The sequence below is a fragment of the Nothoprocta perdicaria genome, unplaced genomic scaffold (genome assembly GCF_003342845.1).
Source record: "Nothoprocta perdicaria isolate Ctin4 unplaced genomic scaffold, notPer1 scaffold_48, whole genome shotgun sequence".
NCBI classification, from domain to species: domain Eukaryota; kingdom Metazoa; phylum Chordata; class Aves; order Tinamiformes; family Tinamidae; genus Nothoprocta; species Nothoprocta perdicaria.
The window spans coordinates 1722949-1749006 of record NW_020455732.1 but is presented as its reverse complement, the minus strand read 5'-3'; the positions used below and the strand labels follow the sequence as shown (position 1 = coordinate 1749006).

Here is a 26058-nt window from a genome sequence, read left to right as displayed (position 1 = left end):
AAGAAAATGCAACAACAAAAAAACTCTAGAACTAGACACAAAGACTTTTCAGGAATTGGTAAAACCCACCAATTTGATGTACTATTTTAGGCTTGTCTTCATCCCATTAAAAGCAGTGAGAAAAACCCCAGAGTTCAAAAAAGCATAGTTCTTTTCCATGCAGAAAACCACCCAAACTATTAGAAGACTGAGAATATGAGAATCAGACTCTTACCTATCTCCTAATGGTTTTCCCATCTGTAAAATGGTGAGAATTGTTGCATTGATACTTGGCAGAGAAAGTGCAAAGAATAAAGTTATAAATACTCAAGAATTGCCATTATTTGTTGAAGGGATTTGAAAAGCTATCTAAAACAAAAAGTATACACGATATCTGTAGCTAAAAAGTGTAGGTTATATTATGTGTGACAGTAAGTAGGTATTTTCTTGTACTCTCAACGCTGGAGACATGAACTGTTTGCTTTTAGGCAGTGACTAAAGTGTGAATTTGGCAGCTCAAATACCACCTCAGCTTCGCAGAGTGTAAGACGGGGACAATAGTATCTTCTTCACAGTATATTATACTCCTCACTTCCCAGAATATCATACTGAAATCTTGCCTTCTGATACTGCTTTTACTCATGTATTTCCTTCCGTTTCCATGATTCTTGTCCTCAAGAACCCTCGATTTGCCCCATGTGTTACTGGATCTCCCTCCTTGTCGGTGTATTCCAACTTTCTGTCATTAGTTGTGTCCATTAGCCTCGTTCTACCTCTTCTGGTGTCAAAAGTGCTTTGAGAACCGTAATTTTACATAAAGCAACCAAAATCTTCCTTCCTTCCCCTTTCCTTCCTTCACTGCTGCACAGCCGTCGACCTTCGAGCAAGAGGGTCAGGTGCATTTGCAACCCTATCAACCCTATATTAAAATAACCATTTCAGATTTAGGCTGTAACATAATTTTAGATCCAATTAGACCCAATCCTTTTCATCTTTTATTTTTGTTTCCCTCAGAGATTCTCCGGACTTGCTAGAAGAAGGGGTAGCTCTTCCCCCATTTCCCTGTGGTGCTCAGGAGGCTAAACGGCACCAAGCAGCGTGTGAAACACTGTGCTTCTATATAACTTAATTTACACATATAAGCATTTCCTTGAAAGAGGAGCTTCCCGCCTCGAAACAAGGGCACAATTGTGCTTGCCCTGGCTGCAGCGGGACTGGGGAGAGGCAGAGAGGGGGCCCCAAAAAGGCCGCAGGCGAAGTGGGTCGGCCTGGGGCTGAGCAGTCGGCAGCGGCGGGGGGATCTGGAGGGGGTGGATTAAACCCCACGCGGGTTCCCCGCTGCGCGGCCCTGGGGGTGCGGGAGAGGCCGCCGCAGACGCGCCCGCCCGCGCGACCCCCTCACAAATTGCGCCCGCCCGCATCGCCCCTCACGGCACCGGGGGGCAGCGGCGGCGGGCGCGCACTGCGGCTGCGCAGGCAGCCCAGGCGGCTCCCCCCCTCCCCTCCCGAGGGCGGCAGCGTGACCCCCTCCTCCCCTCCCCCGCAGCCATGTTAGAGAGGGCGGTCGCGCATCCCATGGTGCAGCGCGGCGGGAGGGCGGGGGAGCGGCCTGGAGGGGCCGGGGCGGGCGGGAGGCGCCGCCGCCACCGCGAGCGGAGCCGCAGCCGGGACCGCAACCGGGACCGCGCCTCGCTTCGCCTCCCAGCTGCTGCTGCTGCTACCGCCGCCGCCACCAGCCTCGCCGAGGCGGCCTCCCCGCGGCCCGGTGAGTGCTGGCGGCGACGGAAGGTTGGTGGGGGGCGTTAGTGGGGAAGGGGGGCAGTGAGGCGCAACGGTCCTAACGGTCCTAACGCCCCCCCCCCCCCCCCCCTCAGGCGCAGTGAGGGCGGCGCCGGCTCCTCAGCCGCCCGTTACGGGCGGGGGTCCCCACTCGCTTACACCGGCGCGGGGGGACGTTGCGCTGAGCAAAGGGGGGTCCCCGGGGAGGCCGCGGAGGCACCGCGGGCGCGCGGGGTGCTCCCAAAATAAACAAAGGGCCGGCGGCCCCCCGACCGCTTCCCCCTTTTCCTTTCTTTGCCCTCCTCGCCCGGTTGCGCTGCTAAATCTGCGGTTGCCGCTTCGAGTAGAGGGAAGTGGTTGAGGTTTTTCTTTCTCTTTTTTTTTTTAATTTTTTTTTTTTAAATTTTTTTTTTTTTCGTTCTGTCGCCACGCGAAGCGGCGGCGGTAGCTCCTGCCTGGGGTCGTCAAGGCGATTCTAACGCCTCCTAAAACCGAGGCGGGGAAGGGGAGCCAGGGGTGCCCGAGCAGAAGTTGCTTGAGATTAAAGAAAAAAATCACTTGCTGTCTTAGGAGGAGAAACTCAACTGGTTTTAATTTATTTACTTTTTTTTTTTTTTTTTTTTTTTTTTTTTTTAACACATAAGCCTGACTTATGGGGGTCAAATTGTACCCTCATGCAGCTCTAAGAAAATATCTTCCTGCTCAGGAAAGTCTCGGGACTGATTTTCAAGCATGCTCTATGCGTTACCAGTTTCCACATCCATTCGATTTCCCAACTTTATTTCCTCAAATGATCTTTTTTTTTAAGGGAGGAGAAGGTGCACTTTCTCTTCGGTTGCGCCCCCCCCCCCCTTTTTTTTTCTCTGTCCGCAAACCAGTGCTTTGCTCACTCTGTTGCTTCTGTCCCAACTGAATTGCAGTCTGTTGTATTTAAGTTCATTCTGCCTGGAAAGCAGAATGATCCTGTAGGCCCTGGTGTCCAAGTCCAACCCTTGCTGGCTGGCTTGCCTTCTGGCAGCTCCCTTAAGATAACAGCACTGCTGAGGTGAATATGTTGGACAAAAGTTCACTTGAGAACAGAAAGAGTTGGGGGAGCCGTGTTTAAATAAATGGAAGTATTGCATTTAACACAAGTGTGGGTTTAGAAGCAGAGGGATGTCTCTTAAATTCAGATTTTTGCAGGCATTTTGTTGTGTCCTTTCTGTGATAATCAGAAAAGTCCCATGTTCCTCAAAGCTAATCTGCCTTTATCATCTCTGATTGTATTAAACCTGAGCAAGGTCCAAGGCATAGCTGGGACAGGGCCAGAAAGTATTAAATGTTGCATAGTTACTCAGAACGGCCTGTTATCTTATTGATGTTGTCCGTCTCCCAAATTCCACTGCTTCCTTCCTCCACCCACCTCCCTTTTTGTTACCTCTGAATCAGGGACGATATCCGATTATGAGCCTGCATTTGCACCTACATGGCTTGGTTTGAATTTCTTAAAGTAAGCATTATAGCAGAGGTTCCCTAAAGAAAGCAGGAAGGTTGGACTAGATGATCTGTAGAGGTCCCTTCCAACCTGAAATATTCTGAAATATTCTGAAATATTCTGAAATATTCTGAAATATTCTGAAATATTCTGAAATATTCTGAAATATTCTGAAATATTCTGAAATATTCTGAAAGTATATGTGCTTTGAGATATGTGCCTGTGTAGCAAATGCAATGGATATATAAAGTTTGCAGGTGTTTTCTTAATTAAAAAACAGAGAGGGAGGAGATGCTTTATTTGTAGGGGGGAAGCAAATCTTCTCTGCCAGGACTGTAAACTTTAATGGCCGTTCAAAAACGGGACTGTGCATAGAGCAAGGGGAAAAAAACGTGTGTCTTACAAATAAGTTCTGGAACTAATTTGTGTTTTATGCTCTTCAGTTTTAAATGCAGTTCCGGTAGAGCATGGTTGGGGTTGATGTTGCTCTTGGTTGACTCTTAATGTGTTTTTAAGAGAAACGCGTAAAATAGGTGCATGTTAAAAAGATGGCACAGTGCTCCTTTTTCAAAAGCCTTAAACTTTATTGAGCTCTGGGTTTTGTTAAGAGTACTGGACATATGCAACTGATAGAGTGGTCAACTAATAGAGTTAATATTTTGCTAAGAAATGAATATTCTTAGACTATTAACTTTTGCATTTTGAATATATAACTGCTGAAACAACTTTTAACAATTCTGCTTCTAGGTAGTAGAACTTCTGCTGTTCTGTTCAGAAGTAGAACTCTAGTGATGCAGTTTTGCTTCAAAGTACATGTTGTGATTTTTTTTTTAATATAATGGTTTACCACATTATGACTAATACTTGAACAGGGAAATCTTTGGTGGTGTAAGTTCTACCCAACTTACAAATGTTTAGAGGGGAAAATGAAGAATGAAAGCAGGAGTGTCTTTTTGAGATTAGATGAAGTGCTAGACTGGGTGATTTTGATGGTTTAGCAGATTATTTTGACTATATACATACACCAAATATATGTATATGAAACTACATGTTTTCCTCAATGAGAGGGTAATCCCCTCCATCGCCTAAAGAGCAGAAAAGCAAGAAGCTGTTGGTATTTGCATAACTGATGGATATCTTCTTTTTCTACTCTTTGCAGCATGTGGAATGTTATCTTTAATTTGACATAGGGTTCATTATGGAAATACAGGCCATACTAAATGTTTACATTGCACTTAAAACTTGTGGAGAAGTCTTCTTCCCAACTTTCTGTAGTCAGGAGTCAGCCTTGTTGCATAACCTAGAAGTGTGTGTGCCTTTTTGACAGTTACGTTGTACTGATATTTAAAAAATAAGTAATATTTTACCAAAGTTTGGTAACTATAAATACTTTGGTATTTGCTAATTATAATTATTTTGCTGTAAAACTCGTGTGTTGAAGTCTTATGTCTTGCATAACTCTTTGTCCTAGCTTTAGAGCCCCTATATTTACTTTTAATTTAGAAGATTGCACATAGTGCCTCTATATTCTCCTATTCTGATCAAATTTCAGCTAATCAGAAGAAGACATTTAAAAATAATGCCTTATGTGTTTAAAAAAAAAAAAAAAAGGTGTCTTTTTTTCTCCTCACCATCTTACAACTGCCACTCTGTTGTGCTTGAAGTGAAGACTTGGGTTTTATTCTCACCAAAAAATGTGTGTTTCTTCATTTCAGAGCTCTGTTAATGAAAACTCAGGGGTGTGACTGTTAACATCTGTGAGATGGTGATTTCCAGTCTAATTCTAATTTTATGTCTTATCTAGTGTCATGTAGTATGATACTTGGTAGTATAATTCCTAACTTCCAACAGTCTTTGCTGAATATCATGAAAACATGGACATATGGGCTTGACTTCTACAAAAGATTTTAATTAGAGGCCAGGACTTTATAGCCTAAACAAAGAGAACATTTTTTACTGTTATCTTTTTGACTTCTGCTATAGAATGGTTGCAGAAGTGATTTAAGGACAAACTAAAATTCTAATTTTAAGTGTATTTAGCATCTGAACTATGGTAATTCTCATCTTACCAAATGATAATTTTTACAGGATGCTTCTTATTTATAAAACAATAGTAAAAAAGAAAAACACTGGTTTTGAAGTGTCTTAAAAGTACTCAGAACTTTGGATTAATACACATTCATATTGTGTAAACTGTAAGTAATTTCACATGAGTCTTTTGATTCATGTACAGTTTGTTTTTTAGACCCTCTGAAGTTTGGTACGTTGTACCACAGTGTTCAAAGAATGAAGTTTATTTTGTATACTAGAAACACATGAAGGGAGGAGTTCATGTGCTCCTATAAGGTGGGAGTTTGACTGTCTGCTCAGTGTTTAGAGTTACCAACATTGGGGTATAAATTTTGACATCAGTGAATTTGATAGGTTTTTATTAATTAAAAAAAAATCCTTTCTTTTTTTTAAAAAAACCCCAAAACTCCCCTCTACACACACTGCTCGTGATTTGACTGCTTGTGTTTTTATTAAAGCAGCCCTAATTGACCCCTGTGGTTACCTAGACACTTTGTGCTGGAAGCTCTATTGAAGTCCATTGCAAGTGGCAGGGGGACACCCTGAAGGCTGTGTCAGAGGATGTGGCGTTGAATGGAGAGAGTTGGCACTGGGAATCGAGTACCTGGTCAAAATAGTATCTGGAAAGACAGAAGTAGGCTGGGAATGTCTCCCTTCAAAGGAGGAATGCGGAAAATCCACAAGGATATCTGCCACAAATGTCATCAGAGGTAGGAGGAGAGCCATGGAAGCTGGATGGTCTCTGATGGTGCTTGGATCTTGCAGGTGCTCATCACCAGGGCTCTTGGCATTTCCTGAGTTAGGCATTTAGACAATAGTTTCTGCAATCTGGTTTGCAAGGTTTGGAAGCAATTTTTGTCAAATGAGAATGAAAATAGATGAACAAGAACTGAAAGCCTAAGGCTGTGTTACAGAGCATGTGATTATTCTCACATCTGCATTGAGTGTGAGGACATCTGAATTAACTCTCAGTGAAAGGACATATAGCAAAGTTTATATAGGTTAGGATTCTCTCATGGCACCTAAATATATCTCCTTTCCTTTTGGCTGGAAAGGGTGACAGAAAAGCAGTCAGTTTTGTTTTGTTGCAGAGTTCCATCTCACTGGGTTTCACGTAGGTCAATTTAAACTTTAATCCGTAAGACAAATATTCATCCTTTCCCTGGCCATTTGCCATGGCTCAACTCACTTAGAGGCTGTGGTCTTGTTTGCTTCATTTACTATTGATTAAAAAGCTGGAGTTGTTCTTAGGGTTTGTAAGAAAGAGGTCAGAGGGCTCTCCTGCCTGCTGGCTGCCCCTGCTTCCTGCAGCCATGCTTGGCTCTTTTTTTTTTTTTCTCTTTTCCCTCCTTGTTTACCCACACATGAAAATGTGTAATTCCTGCTTTTGTCTTACTCAGTTTTGGGGGAGGGGAGAGGGAGCAGACTATGTCAAGCTGTTAAGTATCTTTGTAAGGCAGAGTTGGTTTCTCCTTTAGTCCCATTCCAGTTCTTGGGAAGATTTTTGAAGTGAAAGCAGATGCTTTTTCTTTTTTTTTTTTTTTTTCTTTTTTCCTTTTTTTAAGGAGGGAAGGAAGGAGCTGTTGATCTTTCCCATTTTCTTGCTGCTAGAATAATAATTGGGTTGCAAAGGGGTGCAAGTGTCTTAATTTAGTAGAAGCTAAAAAATGAAAAGCATGATAGCTTTTTTTGTGGTTCTGAATACACCTCTTTAATCCAAGACCTTGTTGGCTTCCCAGTCTTTTGATTCTGTCAAGTGTTTACCAAAATATGCCTTGTGGTTTACTATAGCCAGTAAGATCTCTGGTTCATCTGCTCTTGGCGCTTTACTGAAATATCTCTAGGAAATAAAGAGGTTCAAAATTACTGCTAATAAATTAGTAAGGTACTAAAGGTACTAATAAGAGACTTGATATAAATTCTAATGTCTAAGTTATATCCAGCTGTAAGGATTTATGGTCATAGCTGTTTCATCCTGTCACTTGTGAATGTTTTTATGATCAGCCTGAGTACTGAATGCTGATGCGGGTTTGTCCTCAATAAGTGAGTTACAGCAGTGAGTTTCAGAAAGTCTGTAATCTTAAAAGAGCATTGCCTCATACTAATATAGGCATTTTAAAATAATTCTTTTTCTATGGAGGGTAGTGTAAGATCATAAGAATCTGCTTTCATTCTTGTGTTTCAGTAAAATATTCTTCTTTGCATTAAGCAGTCATGATCTTTATTCTTTAAGAAAAACTGGCTGTGTTCTGGGAGTTCTTCCTCAAACATAAATTAGCACACAGAATAGTGAAGCCAATGTTTGAGTACCACTCTTTATTTTTGGTTCATAAATGAAACTGAAAAACAGTTTTATTTTTTGCTCTTTCTAATATGCTTTCTTGAGGCAGAAGTTTCACAGAATCACAGAATGGTTGAGGTTGGAAGGGACCTCTGGAGATCTTCTAGTCCAACCCCGCCCCCTACTGCAGTAGGGACACTTAGAACATGGGGCCACGGGTGGCATCCAGGTGGGTTTGGAAGATCTTGAGAGAAGGAGACTCCACAGCCTCCCTGGGCAGCCTGTTCCAGGGCTCTGTCACCCTTCCAGCGAAGATGTTCTTCCTCGCATGGAGATGGAATTTCTTGTGCTTTAATTTATATCCATTACCCCTTGTTCTGTTCTTGGTCAGCACCAAGGAGAGCTTGGCCCCATCCTCTTTACATTCTCCCCTTGTGTACTTGTACATGTTGATCAGATCCCTTCTCAGTCTTCTCTTCTTCAGGCTAAACAGGCCCAGCTCACTTCATCTTTCCCTGTAATGTAGATGTTACCCTTGATCATCTTCATTGCTTTACGCTGAACCCTCTCTAGAACTAGATTCCACATCCCTCTTATACAGTGGAGCCCAGAACTGCACACAGTACTCCAGTTTTTTGCTTTCCATAGTGCCTGGAAGCTTTTGCAGTTCTCTTTCTTCATGTCCTCTTAGACCTCACGTGGTAGCTGATTCTCTCCATTCCTCCTACTTGCATAGTTTCTACTACAGAACAAGATTACAGCAGAGGCACTTTTCCATAAATAATTTTGCCATCTACATAGTCACATACAAAAGCAACAGGTTTAACCTTAATGGTGCAATTGTTCGAGTTTACTCTTTGTAGAGAGTTAAACTTGGTATTTCCTTGGTGTTTATGTTTGTCCTTATCTCTGTCTCCAGTTAGTTCCAGAGCTTGATTCAGGTAGTCTTGTAATTCTGCTAGTACTACAGTAAGTAATTCTGAAGTGGTTTCTTTAGCAGGAGCCTGAAGTGCTGGTTCTTTATGAGGAGAAGGAGCAACCATGATGTTGTATCAGGGCTGTTCATTTCAGTTGCAGCCTTCTTGTTTGCAATGAATTTTGGGATGGCAGTTTAAAATAATCCGCATTTATGAGTGTACTTGTTAACCTTTTGCATCATGTCAACTCTGAAACTACCGAAGTACATTGGCATTCACAAACTATAATGCCAGGACATCTTATTAAATAAGTAAGAGCAAAAGGAGGCTGATAATATGTATGACACATCTATATGCTTTTAAGATAAACTGCAAATCAGAAGGTTTTAATCTGCAAGTTCCACAATATATAAAAGGGTGTTCAACTTTGTCACATATTTAGGTGTAGTTTCATATTGTTAACTTTCATTCCAGAAGTCTTTCCATACTGCTGGTGTGCAAAGTTCTTCTGCTTAAAGTGATTTTTTTTTTTGCAAATGTTATTTAATTTATAGTTTCTGTTCTTCTGTTCAATCATAGAAATGTTAACTAATGGAGAAAACTGTTACAGCTTTTTTATCAGGCCTAGATTATACTTGATTTATTAATTATTTTCAGTTTATTTTACATAAATTGCAAAGATGACTGGTTTTTCTTCTTGTATCAGTCTTCTGGTACCTCTCATTTACAGCTTCTCTTCCTGCTCTGTATGTAATACTTTTGAAAAAAAACTTGTTAAACTGTGCTAAAAGCATACTGTTCAAGTCCTGCAAAGACCGAAAAAGTGTGGATGTGCGAGTTATAGATTTATGCTCAATTTATGATTAAGAATGTTCTGCAGAAAAAACAGACACCCTGCTGCAATGTATCCATAGGGATAAATGGTTGGAAAAACCCTTCTGCATTTAGTGTTCCTAGGGTTTAGTTAGAGAGCTCTGCTCAGTTTTGGGCACTGCACTTCAAGGAAGCTCTTCTGTCTACTGGAATCCCATTTAACAGATCAGATACCTGAAAAAGAAGACAGATCGGAATTGTACAAATGAAAATGTCTAACATCAGACTTAAAAGGATATAAAAGGTTTTCATGTACATTAGGCTATTATAGAGAGGAAGAAGATTAGGACCTGGAGGCTAAAACAAAAAAGAAGTTGCCTTAAATAATAGGAGTAGGTTGAATTACTTTTGGGGGAAGGGAGAATTCAATGCTAAGAATAGGAAAGCTTTGGAACAGACTGCTTTGGGAAGGTAGTGGGAGGAACCTATGTCCCTGATGGTCTTCTAGAACAGATTGGACATCTGTTAGAGGAAAAAAAAAAAAAAAAAAGTGATTTATCCCTACCTCAGTGTTGGGGGATTAACAAGATGCACTCTTCAGTAGTTTCCAGCACTAATTCTAGTTATATTAGTAGGGAAAGATGATGTGGGTTGTGTTTTCAGGTTTACATGGACAGTCAGAATGTAGTTGATAGAAGCATCAAAAGCAAATAATCTTCTCTGAACCCTTTTAAGTCCTCTCTGTTATCTAGCTGGCTCTTGCCTGATAGCTTGAATGTTAGGGCAAAAACATCTTTTGTTTTCTTGGTGAGATGCTGCTCCTAGTTATGTTTGTAAGGATCAGGACGAGAATTCTTCCACAAATAAAACTGCCACACTCCTCTATAAATGCAGACATTACCTGGATGTGACTGGAAAAGCAGAATTGCAGACTAGCTACTGATCCTTCGGCAGTTTAGATTAGTTGGTACTTTGTTTATACCTTTGCAAATTTAATGGAAGAAAATGTGAAACCCCTCTAATCTGTGTCAAGCAAATCAATAAAATAGCCCTGGAGCCTGGCTTCTTATTTCCTTTGGTGTTGCCCCTTATATAATGAATATAATACTCTATTGCATAATAAACAGGTTTTTTTTTTTTTTTTGCTTTCAAAATAGTAATGTATAGCTTGTCCTGAACCTCTGTTTTCTCTCAGTCTTTCATACAGCAGTTTGTATTTTGCTGTTGTATCAGTAGACCTCCTTGTGATTGTAACTTTAGTGAATTTGATTTAAGGCAAGTAAGTAGTTTCCAATTATTTTGTCATGGAAGAAGTCACTACTGTATTTGGAAAGTAACTTTTAACCAAAATATGTAAAGGGGCAAATTAAAACATGGTCTGTGTGCCTCATAACAGCCTCTGCTGTAAACTAATATTATGACATGCCCTCCATTTTAATGTGTTCCTTCTGCATATAAAAAATGAATTCATTGATATGTGTGAGGTCTTTTTTTTTTTCTTTTTCTTTTCCTATATTGAATGTTGGAGGCAGAAGCTTCTTTAATGAGCATTTGTAGTGGTACATCTGGGTTTTCAGGAAGTCTGCAAACGAAAAGGTGGAGCTAAGAGTACATCTATGGTGTGTGCATAAACCCTCAATGAATTGCTTGCTTCAGTGAATCATTTTGCACTTAAACAAGGAAAAGAATGTGTCTAATATATGCCTTAATAGACATGCAGAAATTATTGCAGATGCATTTAGTCAGTCACATCAATAGTAAGAATTACTAGAAGTTGACAGTATTCTTTCATTTTGCACATGTCTTTTTATGGAACAGTTTAAGGGTTGAACACTCGGTGCATCATGGTGATAGGTTCTGTGCTGTGTAGCTGAAGCACAAAATGTTCTTCTGTTACTTACTCTGCCTAGATTTCAAATTCATATTTTGCTTTTTAAATTACATTTGGCTTCAGGTACTGGTACTATTCCTTTGTTCCCTGAAGTTTGTTACGTACATGAAATTAATAAATAACCAGGTGGAGTGCTTTAGGAGATTAGACAAATTAGAAAAAGATGGCGTGCAGCACAGAAGATTAATTCTCAGATGGGGATTTAAATGAAGTGAAAGTTGAATTGTTTCATAGACTACAAAGCCTCTGCTTGTTTGGTCTCGGTTGAAGGGAGAGATTTTCTTTGTGTGATGGCAGTAGCGCTCGTCTCACGCTGTTTCAGTTCTTTCAACAGATAGTTTTATGCCTTGCTCTGGTTTCATCAGAAGAGCAGAGGTAATTCATAAGACAGGAGTACGTATCAGTGGCCTCATGTTACAACTGAAGCAGCCTTTTCTTCCCTTAAAGGCAAACAAAGCCCTTACATTTTCATAGTAGAAGGAAAAATATTGAACAATGGGGTTTCCTTTCTTCTAGGAAACAGATTTTGCATTTCTGTAATCTGTGTGTGTGTGTATATTTTTTTTTTTGAATAAATTGGCATTACCTTGAAGATCTTGCTCATAAGAGTCTCTTCTGTTGAAAATAATTCTGATGAATCTGAAGTGTTCTCAAGAGGAAGGAGTAACAATGCTGCTTATTACAGCAAGTGAAAGATCACAGAATGGAAATAGAAGAAGGGTGAGGAGTGCAACAAGTAGGTGGCAAAAATAACCGTGGATTAAACACGATCACATTGATACAATCTTCTAAAATTGATAGAAAAAGTAAAATAAGGTAGGATTTTGAGAGTTGCTTAGAGGTCAGCTTTGAAAAGGCAAGATGAAAATAGTCATGAGAAAGAATTGAAACAAAACTTGGAATGAAAGTGAGGAGAGGGGCAGTGTAGTGGCCGTGTGCATATACCATAAGTCCGTAGTGCGCATCTGTCACTTGAAATAGGATAGTTTTGGAGGCTCTCTTAAAGCAATTTTATGTGTTGTTGCAGTCAAGATGAAGAAGTGACACTTTTGGTGTTAAATCTTTGCCTGGATTTGTGTATGGTTTTGACATGCAATGGCTCTCATGAATAGGAGGAGAAAGTGCATGTAGCCCTGTTTATGCTATATTGTTTTTAATACTATACTATGGAGACAAAATTTTGTTGAAGCTTGACCTTCCTCTCTTGTTTAATGGTTATAACAACGTGGATAAATGTTTGTGCAGAGCTGCTGGAGGTGAGATTGAGAGTGGCCAAGGTGGTTGGTTATTTTTCAGCATGCTAGTTATCTACGTCTGGGAGTGATGATTCTGCTTTATGGACTATGTTAAGACTGAACTAGTCCTTGTGCACCAATCATCCCAAACCACTAAGGGTTTCAGGGCAGCACTGCTTTGTGTCAGTGCAAATAGTGCTTTTTGGGTTAGTTCAGAATTTGGCTGCCTTGTGTGTTGTAGGACTTGTCCTCAAGGCAATTGATGATTTTTCCGTAGATTGCATTCAGGGCTGGGTTGTCTCTATTTTTGGTGTCGCTTATTGCTGCAAGTGCTTCAGGCAGAGCTCGTTTATCCCATTGCTCTGCGAGCAGAGAAGCCAAGTGGATTTAGCTGAGGTCAGCTCATAGCTAGACCTCATTGCTCTGAGGTCTAATATCTTATCCTCATTATAGGGGTTCTTACACAAGAATTTAGGAGGGAGCATAAAAATCTATGTACTGTATAAGCAGTGATAATAATGACAACTACTATAGCTAATTTTAATGGTGGTGTCTCACATAAAATGTTACTCATGTTGAGAAATTGCTTGTATTTCCTTGCACTAGAAAAATTCTTGTGAGCCTTCTGTGTGTAGCATCATCTTTTGGAGTTTTCCTCTGATTTATGATGGTGAATGGGGCATCATCAGAGACTAGACCTGATTGTTAGCTAATTTATCTTATAAAAAAAAATGTTGTCACGCCAAAATATTTTTCTGCTTTCTTGTCACAGATCAAGGGTAAAAGGTGAGGTAAAGGGCACAAATAATATTGACTGTTACTGGTTCATTTTTAGCTTCGGAGGATTTGAGAAGCCTTTGTATAGAAATGAGGGAGAAGAAATAAATTTGTGAGAGCAGATTAATAAATTGATGAGAAAGAAGTAAAAGGACAAGGTTTCTTCAAGAACTGAATCACAGTTCTTCAGTCGCATCAGTTGAGGATTGGGGTCTATGCCTTAAACTGGCTTTGGGGTTTTCCTTCTGTACATGGAAACAAGTGGGTTATGTCTTCAAGGGTATATGTGATGTAGAGGCCAAGCTAGACTAGAGTGTGACTAGAAGACAAATCTCTCCCTATATGTGTGCGTGTGTGTATATATATATATTTAAGCAGGGTATTTTAAGGGTTAGATCTAAAAGCATGATAAAATAGAACTGGTGGGATTATGGGTACTTTAAGAGGAGAGAGATAATATGACTGTAGGTGGAAAGGCAGGGAGAAACAGATAAATATAAGCTTAAAAGAAAATAAGGCAACAAGATAAAACTGGAAGAAAATGAATCTTTTCAGCCAGTTGGAGAAAATTTAAGAGATGTTTTACACCGGAAAAAGCATGTCAAAAACATCCAAATTTAAACATCCAAAAGCTGTCAGTTTGTTAAAACTTTTCCCTTGAGAGGAAAGGTAGAGTAGTTCTCTCTCTCTCTCTCTCTCTATATATATATATAAGCTATAGAGATTGCCATCTTCATCTTTCAAAACAAATGTTTTTCTTCTTGCTTCAAATGAACCGTTTTGCAGAAGATAAGTTTTTAAAAGTTGAAATGAAGGCAAGATACCTTGTTTAACCCAAACAACTCTGCAGATCTGCAGTCCAATAGCAGATCACAGCAACATGAGTTTGTCCGCCCAGCTTTACACACATGGGTAGTTTTATTGAAAATCGGTGAGGCAGCTTGTGTGGAAAATGAAGTGGCATCAGTGGGTTTGCATTATTGATGCCCAAGCAATTAAAACAATATTTTTCTAGTATGCTTGGTGCACATTGGATATTACATAACTCCTGCAATAGCACATGCAATATTGTTTTAACATGCTTCAGGGTGCTATTGTAATAGCTTTCTAGAGTGGGAGAAAGTCTTCACTGTTGGTCTTGGGAATTAAAAGCAGCTTTTGTAGTATCAGAAAATATTTCTCCAAGCAAATCAGTACATGTGTGTGTGTATATATATTTTTTTTTTTTTTGAAAAGCAGTCTCTTGAGGGATTTCCCTTTTTGTAAAGGATGATGTCGTTGATGTCGTTCCCATTGTTTTAATCACTGGTGTTTTCATGACTTGCCCCGAGTCATGACTAATTTCCTAAAAATACTTGGAGCAGACATGGTTCTGTGGAGCAGGAGTTTTGGTAGAGGTGCCAGGCCAGCCAGCTGACTTAACAGGTTCAGTGCTGACTTTAAGATTAGTGGTTTTGTGGTAGTATTAGCCCAGTTCAAGTAGCTCACTGTTAAATTTTAAAGTAGCCACTATTAAAGTAGTTCAAGCTGTTAGTGATATTTTTTGTTGGTTTGGATACTTGTCATGTGAGAGTCTGTGTCTCAAGGAGTCCAAATTGAAGATTTGCACATAAAAAAAAGAAAGAATTTTTGCATTGACAAGTGAGGATGGAAGACCAGTCTGGTTGTTCAGTAAGCACTTTCTGTCATCACTTAGTGTGCAGTGCTGCACCTGGTCAGCACTGTGTTAGGACAGATCTGGCTGTGTGTGAGTGTGTTTCTCAGACAGAAGTTGTACAGTTGGTTTGTTAGCATTGGCACATCAGTTTTGTATGGAAAGATTAAAATCCAGGCAGTAAGTTCTGGAAAGCGATCTTCGCATATGCTACAGGCGTGTATAAAAGGTGCCGGGGAAGCGAAGACACCTCAGAAGACACCTCCCATCACTTTGCATATGTTTAGGCACTTAAACTTTTGTGGATGTTTCACTTAAAATTGCAAATATCATGATTATCTTTTTTCCCATTTACTCTAATTTTTACAAACAAAATGGTATTTGTGTTTTAAGTTCAGTTTATTCTAAAATCTTTGTGCTGCCGCCTTTTTTTAACACTTCTCTGTCATTTTTTTCCTCATCAGATTCTCTTCTGGCAATCTTTCAGTGGCTTTTGTGTGTGGGAAAGCTTAGGTAGTTAAGGTGAATAAAGGTTGAGAAATGCTCTTAAAAATTGATTTCTCTGTGCTCAATGTGTACCTAAACTCACTCTTTCTGCTTGCACTGCCTTAATCTCTATAGTGCCTGTTTGTTGAAAAGGCAAGAGAGCAGAAATAACTAGCCTGCCGATTACTCCGGCAAGTTCTTTGTTTGATGTGCTGCCATCACTTCCTTTAGGAAGGAAAAAAAAAACCCTCTTTGTGAACCAGTCTTGTGTGCATTTTTTGACCTATATCTGTACGTGTTTGCTCTTTCTGCTAAGAAGCAGCGTGGCTGTCCTGTGATGCACATTCCCCAAGGCAAGAAATGCTTTTCACTAGTTCCTCCCACGCACACACTTTGCACACACTTCCCCTAACAACCCCCAGGAAACAAACTGACTCTCATTCCAGATCTGGATGGTGCTAATGTTTTAAATCCCTCTTCAGGCTTTCCAACGTTCGCTCTATCGTAAGGTGATTAAATATGTGGGTTTAGTTATATTGTTCACCTCAAACTTTCCCTACTTCCTTCAATATATTGAAAATCTTTTTTTATATTATTTTTATGAAACCTATAGAACTGTCATCAAATTCTTCTGCAAGGTATTTCCATTTCAAATTTATTCTTCCTACTTTTTTCAGCTTTTTTTTGGCCTTCCTAAGGGTTTGCAACTAAACAATTTGCCATTGAAAATAGGGTACTTCCTGCATTTCATTTTTTTTAGAACATTATCTTGTCTTAACCATGTCAGTTTTAGTCTTAAGTTGTTTGTGCTTCAGTTTTTAGATGTGTCTGTTTTGATGTTAATCAAGACAATATCCTAATTAATTCTAAATGATCATTTTAGGCTTCATGCTTCATCCTGTACTGAGCTCCTACTGCTGAGAGCTGGAAAATCTACTTGAGGTACGTGGTATCTACTGATTTCAGGTTCTCACGGGCTTTTATTACAGGTAAAGTGGTCCAAGTAAAGATTTTTTTTTTTCTGGTTCTTTTCTTGTATTTGCTCCTGGAAGTCTTGGTTATAAACTTTGTTACAAAGACAAATCAAAAAACCTCTATATATCAGTCTTTTATCACTGCTCAGGTGTACTTGGTGTCATGGATAAAGATGTAGGCGAGCTCGTGTTCCAGTTTTATCATACATGGAAGGAATATATAAGGTATTTTCTCACCTGCTAGAATTACTCAGCTGTAAGTTGCCTGACCAGAGGGACTTGCTAGTATTGGAGCAAAATGGTAATGATTCTCTATTTTCATGTTCCTGTTTTCTGTAGCACATAAAAATATTTGTCTTGGGTAATGTCTCTGCTGTGGGAAGGCTTCACCTAATCTCAAGCATTTTAGCTCTGAGCAAGAGCAGAAAAGCTCTTTGTACTCTAGGACTTTGGTTTCTCTTTGATATTTTTTGCTCTCCCAAGATGTGGTGGGCTATATTTGCAAACTGCAATTTTATGCTTAGTATATTTGGTATTTTAAGCTTTATTTTTCTCCTCCTGCTTTTATGGCTTCTGACACACATGGATGTTTCTGGATGCAACTCCTGCATTTGAGTGTAGTTACAGGAGCTTGTTGGATCCTTTTTTATCTGTATTTAATTGCATCTTTCTCTCTGGTTAGCAGTTTGGGAGCCGTATTACTGGTTGTTTTATTTATATCACCTGTTTTAGAGCCGGCTAATGTTGGTTTCTAATATAGAGGACAGAGGAGATGAGGCTGTTAGTGTTTGGAATGGAGTAATCCCTAATGTTTTATCAGGCTCCTGTCTCCTGACCAACTTTAGATTTTTGCTTCTTGTTTATAAAAAGCTCTCCAGGATGTCTCCATCTTTTTGCCTTTAGGCAGTGGCAGAGGTTGCTTAGTGTCTCGTGACTACCTAAATGTGCTGGATAAAATTTTTTTGCTTTTTGGTAGCATTTTTTTCTACGTAATTTCCTCTGCTATCAGTCTGGGTGTTAATCAGATTTTCTTAAAATTTTTCAAGTTATTAGAGACTAGACACTTTTGCTTAGCCTATAGCCTCTCGTTTCTGGTTTGGGATGCTGTTTGTGTGTGGTGTTCTGTTGTTACTAGGTGGAATTCGTAGGGAAAAAATAACTTTTCTTGCTCTATGGATTAAGTTGAACATGATTTAAAAATGGTGGTCTTCAGTTTTGTGGTTAAATTGGAAACCCTGAAACCTTCCAAGTAGAAAGTGAAATAGAAAGCATCAGTAGTGGTGTTTTGTCAGTTAAGTATTTTTTGGCTTGTGTGTCTTGCTAAATCCGAATTATGATTTGGATGAAATCCTAGGCATGTGTTTTACACTTCTTTTTACAGTACTTTTTTATGTTAATAAGCAGTGACTCAGAACACAATGTGGGAAATCTAGAAAAGTAAAGATCTTAAAGCTTTTGGATTTCTTCTGGTTGAGGGAGGAGAAACTAAACAGGGCAGCTGCCTTCAGTTGATCATATGTAAAGGGATTACACTTCAGACCTGCAATTTCAGGATTTACTGTTAATGCTTCCTTTCATTTTGTTTGACCTTTTAAGAGGAAAGACCATGACTGTCATGATATCATAGGCAAAAACACACTTGTGTGTCCTGTGTGCTGTTTGTACCTTGGAATACGTAGTCTCTAAAAGACCAAAGTGACTCATATCCTGGTAAAACCATGACAACTAAGTAATTATTAGTTTGTTAGGTAAATATCTTGCAGTACCTTCCTCGATAAGACTTGGTAGAAAACCAGCTCTGTGATTGATGGGGTTGTTAAATAAAACATCAAGGGAACAGCAAGAGCAGAAGGTATTAAGTGTAAATGGTGAATGTTTATGGCTCGACAGGTTTAAATTGAATGTGTGTGTATGTGTGTACGTATATAGCTCTTTTTTTTGTTTGTTCTGCTTTTTTGGAAGAGAATTTGATAGGAGAGGAGCAGATATGACAGCAAAATTTATTTACATAGCCCTAGGGTAGAGTGATAGCATTGTCATTAAACTAGATTGTTTTCAGCAAGCAAACTTATGCTGAATTGGCTTCCTATTGGTGTCCAGGGCTAATAAATTTCCCTCATGAAATGTGTTAAGAACCATGTTTTTTTTCTTTTCTGCCTTTGAGTTTATGCATGTAATCTTGATGCATTACGAACTTTTCCCTTCTTGACACACAACTTGTTTCAGGTTACATATCAATGTGCAGTTAAAACCAAAGCAAAACCACTTTATTCTTGGAGACAAAGCAATTAATGGATATTGCTTCATGTCAGTAACCACCTATGTGCTTACAGCTCCTCCTGGCTTCTGCAAAGGGAATTTTGCTGGGCTTCCTATCAGGTTTATTCTAGATTTCTGGGGCAGAGGAGGACACATTACTTTTCCACCAAGGTTATAGCAAACTTCCTTCCAGGTAGGAATAAACATAAAAATAAACTTAGCTCTGTCTTGTTCCTCAGAATTATAATTTCTAAAGCATTTGGCTTGTCGGGGAATGTGTTACTAAAGTAGAACAAAATAGAGCTTTAGTCCTTCTGGAGGTACTAAAGAACTGCAGTACTCCATAACATTAGTTTGCCTGCCACCCCTTTGGGTAAATGCAAGTAGGGAAACAAAATGCAAAATCCTGTAAACATAAACATAATTTCTGTGCAATGCAGGTTGGATGGCTTTGTAGTAGCACATCCAGTGCTGCTGAAAATACTTTCCAAACTGTGCTTCAGTTGCAGATTTCTCAATTAATGACTTGGTTAAAGGTCCATGATATTTTTCCCCCACATGCCACGTATCAACCTGTGCACTGCAACAATATTTCAGCTTGGAAAAATACTGTTTTTTTCACAAAATATATTCTTCCTAGAGCAACATGTTCCTTCCTGATCCCTAGTCTTTAAAGCACATACCTGTTTAGGATTGTTCAACCATGTTTGTGATGCTTAAATCAGTACGTGGTTCTTGTAGTTGAAATCAAGCGTGCCTAGTCATGTTTTCCAGCATGAGGACCTTAATGCTTAGGTTCTTATCTCTGCTTGTGAGGAAGGTGAACGCAACCTATTTTATTGCTTTAAAAGGCAAACTAATTCTGGTTCACTATAGCTATTCTCTTCTATTAGTGTGTTACTGCTCTAAAAATAGATGTGGAGCTCTTGAGGGTGCGGTGTTCTATATGCTCTAAAGTTATTGTAGCTTGATGTTACCATGAGAATACTCCATTTATTAGGTTCTGGTATATAACTGTCCTTTTGTTCTGTAGTTTGGCTATTGGGTTAATCTGTACTGCCTACCAGCATCTGCAGGAAGTACATAATATGTTGCTCTGGTCTAGAAAAGAATCTGGAAGCAGCAGGATATTCTGAATCATTCATCCAGTCCATTCTTATACAAAATAATAAGTAGTAATGGGCTTCCCACTGCTACTTGATGTACTTTTACCCATCTAGGATGCCCAAATTTGGGGCGCTTAGCAGATCAACACCTGTAACTTTGAAAAGCATGTTCACTTTTCTATTTGTAAGAAGAAAATATGAAGAGAATTTTCTGAGTGCAGTGAAAAGGCCGAAATCCAAAGCAGACCCAAGACTTGAAAGCTTCAGTTTTCACCTAAAAACTCAATTGGAAATGTCTGGATTTCCCTTTCCCCTTTGTGCTCCTGTTTGTTGTTTGGCATTGGGTCTTGAGATGTCCTTGTAGAGGGTTGTAATGAGTGTCCCTATGCCAAAGAGATAGCATTGCAAATATTAAAGAAAAAATAAATATATGATGGGGAAAAATGATGGGCAAGTTGGTACACAGCAGGCTCAGCAAGTGACAACTTGGTGAATGAAGGGGAGAACTGGGTTGTTTCCTAGCAGATGCTGCCAGAGTGCTGAAGAGCAGCACTCCCAGACACGCTTCCTGAAATGAATTTTAGCCAGCGCTGCCAGAGATGCAAAGAATTTTGCTTTTCAGGAAATTCAAGGTTTATAAATACTTGTGTCATGGTCAGAGCTGGACTTTATATTCAAGCTGAACTGAAAAAATGGGAAAGATTCTCTTCCTCTTTTTTGACACCCTTGTTTGCAAGTCCTAGTGTGTGTGTGTGTGTGTGTATGTATGTGTGTGTGTGTATATATATATATATTTTTCTCCTCCTCTTCCTCCTCTTTAGTAGTCTCACTTCAGGCTCATCTTCGCTTCTAATTCACTAAAACCTCAGGATTTTATGTGGCATTTTTCTCCTGCCAGTAGCTTCATCTTGTTTATGCAGCACTGGTTGTTCTTCCCTAGGTGTAAAACAGGTGAAAATAATGCAAGATAGCACTGGAAGCATCCAAGTAGTAAGATAGGACTACTGTGTTCCTTATCTCTCTCTTAGGCCTATTACCACTTATGCATTAACAGTCAGGATAGGTAATTTCAAAGCAGTCTAATCACCTATATACTTCTAAAGGGGAATTTAATTTGTATGTTGTTTCTTTGGGACCTTGAGTTGCATAATTCTTTGTAATAGATCGTAATTGTTTGGATCCTTAGTTTCTTTTGAAATTTAAAGATTGTGAGTTTATTTTATTTGCACTTGGAAAAAAAAATTGAAGTTTTCTTCCATTTCCTTTGCTGTTTGGCATCTGTGTTTAAAAGCTCCCAACTAAGCAACATTTTTGGGCCAGTAGGTTTATGGACTTGAGGTACAAGGTGTCAACCGTCAGGTACAGCAGTGCAAATACTACTAGTCTTTTCTTATGTTTGAATTTCATGAGAAGCATTTGCAGCAGTAGGAGTTGGCAGAAGTTGTGGTTTCTTTTTGGTCATATTATGTTTTGTTCCCACATGCTACAGATATAGCTACCAAATGATGTCTTGTCTTACACTTCTTTCTTACTGGCACCTGTAAATTAATACCTTTTTTATGGCAAGATCAAAAGCAGGTAACTTGAGTTCCTGGATAAGATGCTGGACAAACTCTGCTTGTGCAGCTTGCTCAGTGGAGAGGTTTAATTGGACAGGTAGGAATCTATAATTGCCCACAAATGAACACGTTGAATAAGATAAAACGCTCTTTATCCAGAGGGAGCCTTGATCACATAATGAGGCTTGTGACCTGTAACTGTTCAGATGCCACTGAAATACAACCCTCTCTTTGATAGCGCGTAGACGTTGTCATGCAGCACAGCCCACTAATAGCCCCGTTCAAGAAACGTGCCGTCTTTCAGTAGCTAACCAAGATTCTTATTTAAAAAAAGCCATTTCTTAATTCAGTAAAATTAGAGATGGACAAATAGAAAGGGGAAAAAAAAAGGACACTTAAAATTGTCAACAAGCCTCCAAGTTTGATGTTCCTGCTTATATTTGTATTTATTGTAAGCAGGTGGTGGTGTCATCACTTCCCCTTTCAGGATCAGTTGAACTTCCAATATTGGATAACAAAAGCTTGACAAAGTCCTGGGAGGTGTTAAGGCCTGGAGGAATTGAGACAGCCACCATCATCAAGCTGTTTCCTTTTTAGCCCTCTGCTTTATTCTTAAATGATTTCTGCAAAGCACTGCCCAAAAAGAACGATAGATTCTTTCTAATATTCAAGTTAAAAATGTATTTGGTGGCTTTTTTCCCTGAAGGTGTCCTATTATTGCTTTGCTGGTACTTGCATAGCTTGGGGGCTGGATAGCACTGAATCACAGTTATTTTAAGCAGAACAGTTCAAGTTGTGCTGATCTGCTCTAAATGTATGCTGACTCTTAATCACTCTTATTGGCACTCTTGCACTCTTAAAATTTTACCCAGAGTCTTGTAAAAAATATTTATTTTTCCTTAAAACATGGGTCTTAGCTTGCGTCTGAAAAAAAAAAAGTAGTCTGAAAATAGAAAGGTCCTGATTTCCTGGGATCGAATTGGTGCTGTGGAACAATTTTTGCTTAAAACAAGCCTCAACCTGAAAGATTCCCAAGGCTGGGAGCTAGTGGGATTCCCTCTTGCAGCAAGGAGTCCGTGTTGCAAAGCTGACCTGTGTGCTCTTCCAAGTAGCAGGTGGGTGTTCATATCCCTGTCAGCTGCATGTAAATCCATGTGTATGGGAATAACACCTGGCAGAGAAGCTTTTGGCTTTGTGGGCTTGTGGTTCTGCCACTCAGGGTGGATTTGTGCCCTTTCACATCCATAAGAGCCCTGGACCCAGCCCTAGTTTCATATTCTGCTTTCCAAGACAGCTACTTGCTAAGTATGGGGTATATTTGAGTCTGAGCCCTCATGCTTCCAGCTCTGCCCTAAATACTAATATTAGTATTTAGGTAGCTAAATACTGACGCCAGCTATCCTGAGTGACTTTGAGAGGGAGAGGGAATGAGTTTCTCTTCTCTCTTCACCTTCTCAGCCAGATCTTACATGGATGCAAATAGACAGTGAGGAACAGGACATCGAGGGGTGGTTAATAAGGGTGGAAGAGCAGTGAAGCTAAAGCTGCCTGGAATATTTATGGGGGACATGGTGGTGATAGGGACAGGTATGTACGTGGTGTGAGATTTCCTACCAATGCTCACAGCTTTTAGAAGGAAAAGAGTTATAGCTCTTACATTCAGTATAAGCTTCCAAAGATAAAAATTCATATTTATTTGGCCTTGCTTTTGATGACCAAGTTTTAGCATTTTAAGCATGCAATAAATATAGCCCTTCTCTTGGGAAGAAGAAGGAATTGCATAAGCCAAACAGTAAGTTGTGCTGCTTAATATACTGGCAGTATCTGTATCCATAGCGATGGCAGCAGAAAAACCTGCAGAGCTGTCCCTGCCAATGTGCAATTGCCGTGTCCAAACAGCATGAGTTGGGTGGGTCAGAAGTTGCTGTTCCGAGGATTTTCCAGCTAGAGATCACATTTGAAGGTATGCTTGCACAGGGAAAATCAATGTGGTGCCTCAAACACTTTTCTGATGCAACTTCTGTGTCTTCTGTAGTTCTCGGATAACAGGGAGAAATAGAGGAATGAAGTTGGTGAAGACAAGGTTGCAATCAGTCAGAAGGTTTTATGCATGAGATTATGTAATCGCAGCTTCATTCAGCTTCCTTGCCTGACTCTATTTAATGTTAAAAATATTATTTGTCCTAAACTTGCATGTGAACTAGAAAATATTTTTGTCAGCAGAGATTTTTCTGTATTATTTGGCAGTCAAATGGAGTTTAAAGTAATCTTGGTACTTCAGGATGAGCTTTGTCCTTTCCCTTTCTTCCAAATTGGTTTTGAAGAGGAGCTTGCAAAAACCCAGGAACACCTGAAATCCAGGTTATTGGAAAGGTTTTAAGCGTGGCCTCAGGTCTGTGTGTGTGTGTGTGTGTGTTTTTTTTTTTTTAACTGTCATGAAAGTTGAGATTAGAACAGACTGAATGACAAGAAGTTGAGCAGAAGCAACAAGTTGCCTTGTGTGGGTGTAAATGTAACTTTTTGGCTGAGTCATCTGAGATACACATCAAGAGAAGAATTCAGCAGACTTTTACATGCCATTAAACTTGATATTCACCTGCACCATCTGTATTTTCTCTACAGCTGTTTTGATGACTCACAATATGGCATATCCAGTCTGTTCATGAAGTCCTAAAACTTTTCCTCTGGTAATTTCAGGGATTTTTCTTTTATTCTTAATACTCTCTTACTAATCGAGTTGCATAAAAGGTTTTTGGAGGTAAGGGCATGTTTTGAACTGCCTAGTGAGAGTTCTCAAGTTTTTGAAGAATGCAGAGATTTGAAGGAGGGAGGCAGAAGGAAATGTGAGTAGCCTGAGGGCAAGGAAATCCATCCAAGCATGTGTGCTTTTCCCTGCAAAAGAAAGAAAAATATGAGGAAAAATAAGGGGCTTGGATTTTCGGATTGTGCAAGGGAAAAAAAAATTGAAAATTAAATATTGATTTGTGCGTTGGTGGTTTTAAACTTGAAAGGCCCTCTGAATTGTGATTAATTCATCTCGACTCCACAGTTTAATACTTAGTGGTTGTCCCGAAAGCAAGATAAATACGAAATTTGTAATTTAAATTACAAATCAGTATACTTTCACCATGTGATTCACGTGTTCTTTAACCATTCTGGCAGAGACCAGATGGCTCTGCTGAGCAAGTGACTCCAAAATGCTTGGTGTAAATACGATGGGAAAATAAAGATGGAAAAGAAGAAATAACCTACAGCAAACAACTTCTTGTTTGCTTACTGAAAACATGAAAGTGTTCCAGATGTTTTATGTGTATGCAGATAGAAGTCCCATGTGTCTATTTTATTTTTCTTTTTTCTTATTTCTATCCACCCTGTCCATCTCCTGCTGTTCACTTTCCCAGGGAATTCAAAGCTTGGTTTACTGGACCTTTCCATCATCAACTTGAGTATTTTGCTGTTAATAGGACTGTAATCCAGTCCATAAAATTTGTCCAATTTCACAGCTCTCTTCTGTTGTAGTTTTGCAAAATATTCATTTGAGTTGAGTAGACTTTTTTTGTCATCTGTGAAGCTTTTTTGGAGTGACAGGATTTTCTCCGTAAAAAAATTACGTTTTCATGACTCTTGCATGAACCCAAATGAGGATTTTTCTTTTTTTTTTTTTTTATGCACTTTGAAAACATGTAGTTAATGCTTATTGTTATTTTGTTCCTTTCTCTGGAAACTAAGTTTTGGGTGCCTAAATTCAGCAGAGAAACTACTTGATCTTCAATATAACTTTTAATGAATTTTGGAGCAGCGTGAAGTTTTCAGCTTTCAGACTTTAATTTTCAAAGCTGTGTAATAGCCAAACCTATTCAAACTACCTAATGTCTGCAGGCAGATGTGAGGATGTCTTAATTAGAAAAAGCTATGTTGGGGGGGAAGAAAAAACCCTGTGATCTTGGTGGGGTTTTTTATTTTTTATTTTTTATTACTTCTGAGGTGACTCAAGTGAGTTTTAATCAGTAATTCTGTATCACTGGGAGAATTTTTTTTTTTTTGCATCCATGTGTTGTGTGTAAGGGGCGTTTTTGGACCAGGATACGGATCCAGTCATCCAGTTCACTCTCCAGTCATTAAGGACTTGCCTGCTGTAGCACCATATACAAAAACATGCACAAATACAAAGTAGAAATTATTTCCCCTCCAGTCCTGTGGCATGTCTTCAGTATACGCAGCCTGAAACGCCTTGATATTGTCGAGAATGTTTAATTTGAAGAACAAAATATTAACTGTACCAGCACTATGCTAAATAGCTACACACTGCAGTTCTTTATTCTGTGTTCTTTCTGTGCGTCACGATAAGACGCGGGTGTTGAGCTAGATGATTTTGTACCAGAGCAGTTTAGCATTTTAAAGCAAATTTAGTTTTATCCCCACTATGAGTGACTCTTGAAACAGCTTGCAGTGAAAATGCATCCTTTATAATTATTATCAGAAATCTGATGAAGATAATCTGAGCCTTAAACCATTTTCTTTCTCTTTGTGCCTTAAACTTGAATGATTTTTTTGTTTGGTTTTTGAGTGAATTTCACAGTGGCCTCTCTAGCAAGTGGGAGAGGGGTAGTTGAGGAGCACAGATAGTGCTGAACTCCACGTTGCTTTTGTAGCACTCTCTGAATTTTAATTATTTTTGTTATAAGCATTACGTGTGTACTTTGGCTGCAATATCAAGAGAGCAGAAAACATTATCATCCCGAATAACTGCTAGGCACATGTGATGCTTTGTATATGATGGAGTCAATAACTGAATAGGAGTCTA

At 39.3% G+C, this 26058-nt stretch overlaps 1 protein-coding gene across 7 annotated transcripts in view; it reads left to right on the top strand.

Annotated features, from left to right (window-relative positions):
- The first annotated feature begins 1682 nt into the window (after positions 1 to 1682).
- The window catches only part of PTK2 (protein tyrosine kinase 2), a 140322-nt gene continuing 115946 nt past the window's right edge, over positions 1683 to 26058 (top strand). For all 7 annotated transcript variants that reach the window (XM_026047128.1, XM_026047127.1, XM_026047124.1 and 4 more), the window contains exons 1-2: positions 1683 to 1744; positions 16240 to 16298. The gene's annotated coding sequence lies outside the window, so the exon portion shown is untranslated. The remainder of the gene's footprint in view (positions 1745 to 16239; positions 16299 to 26058) is intronic.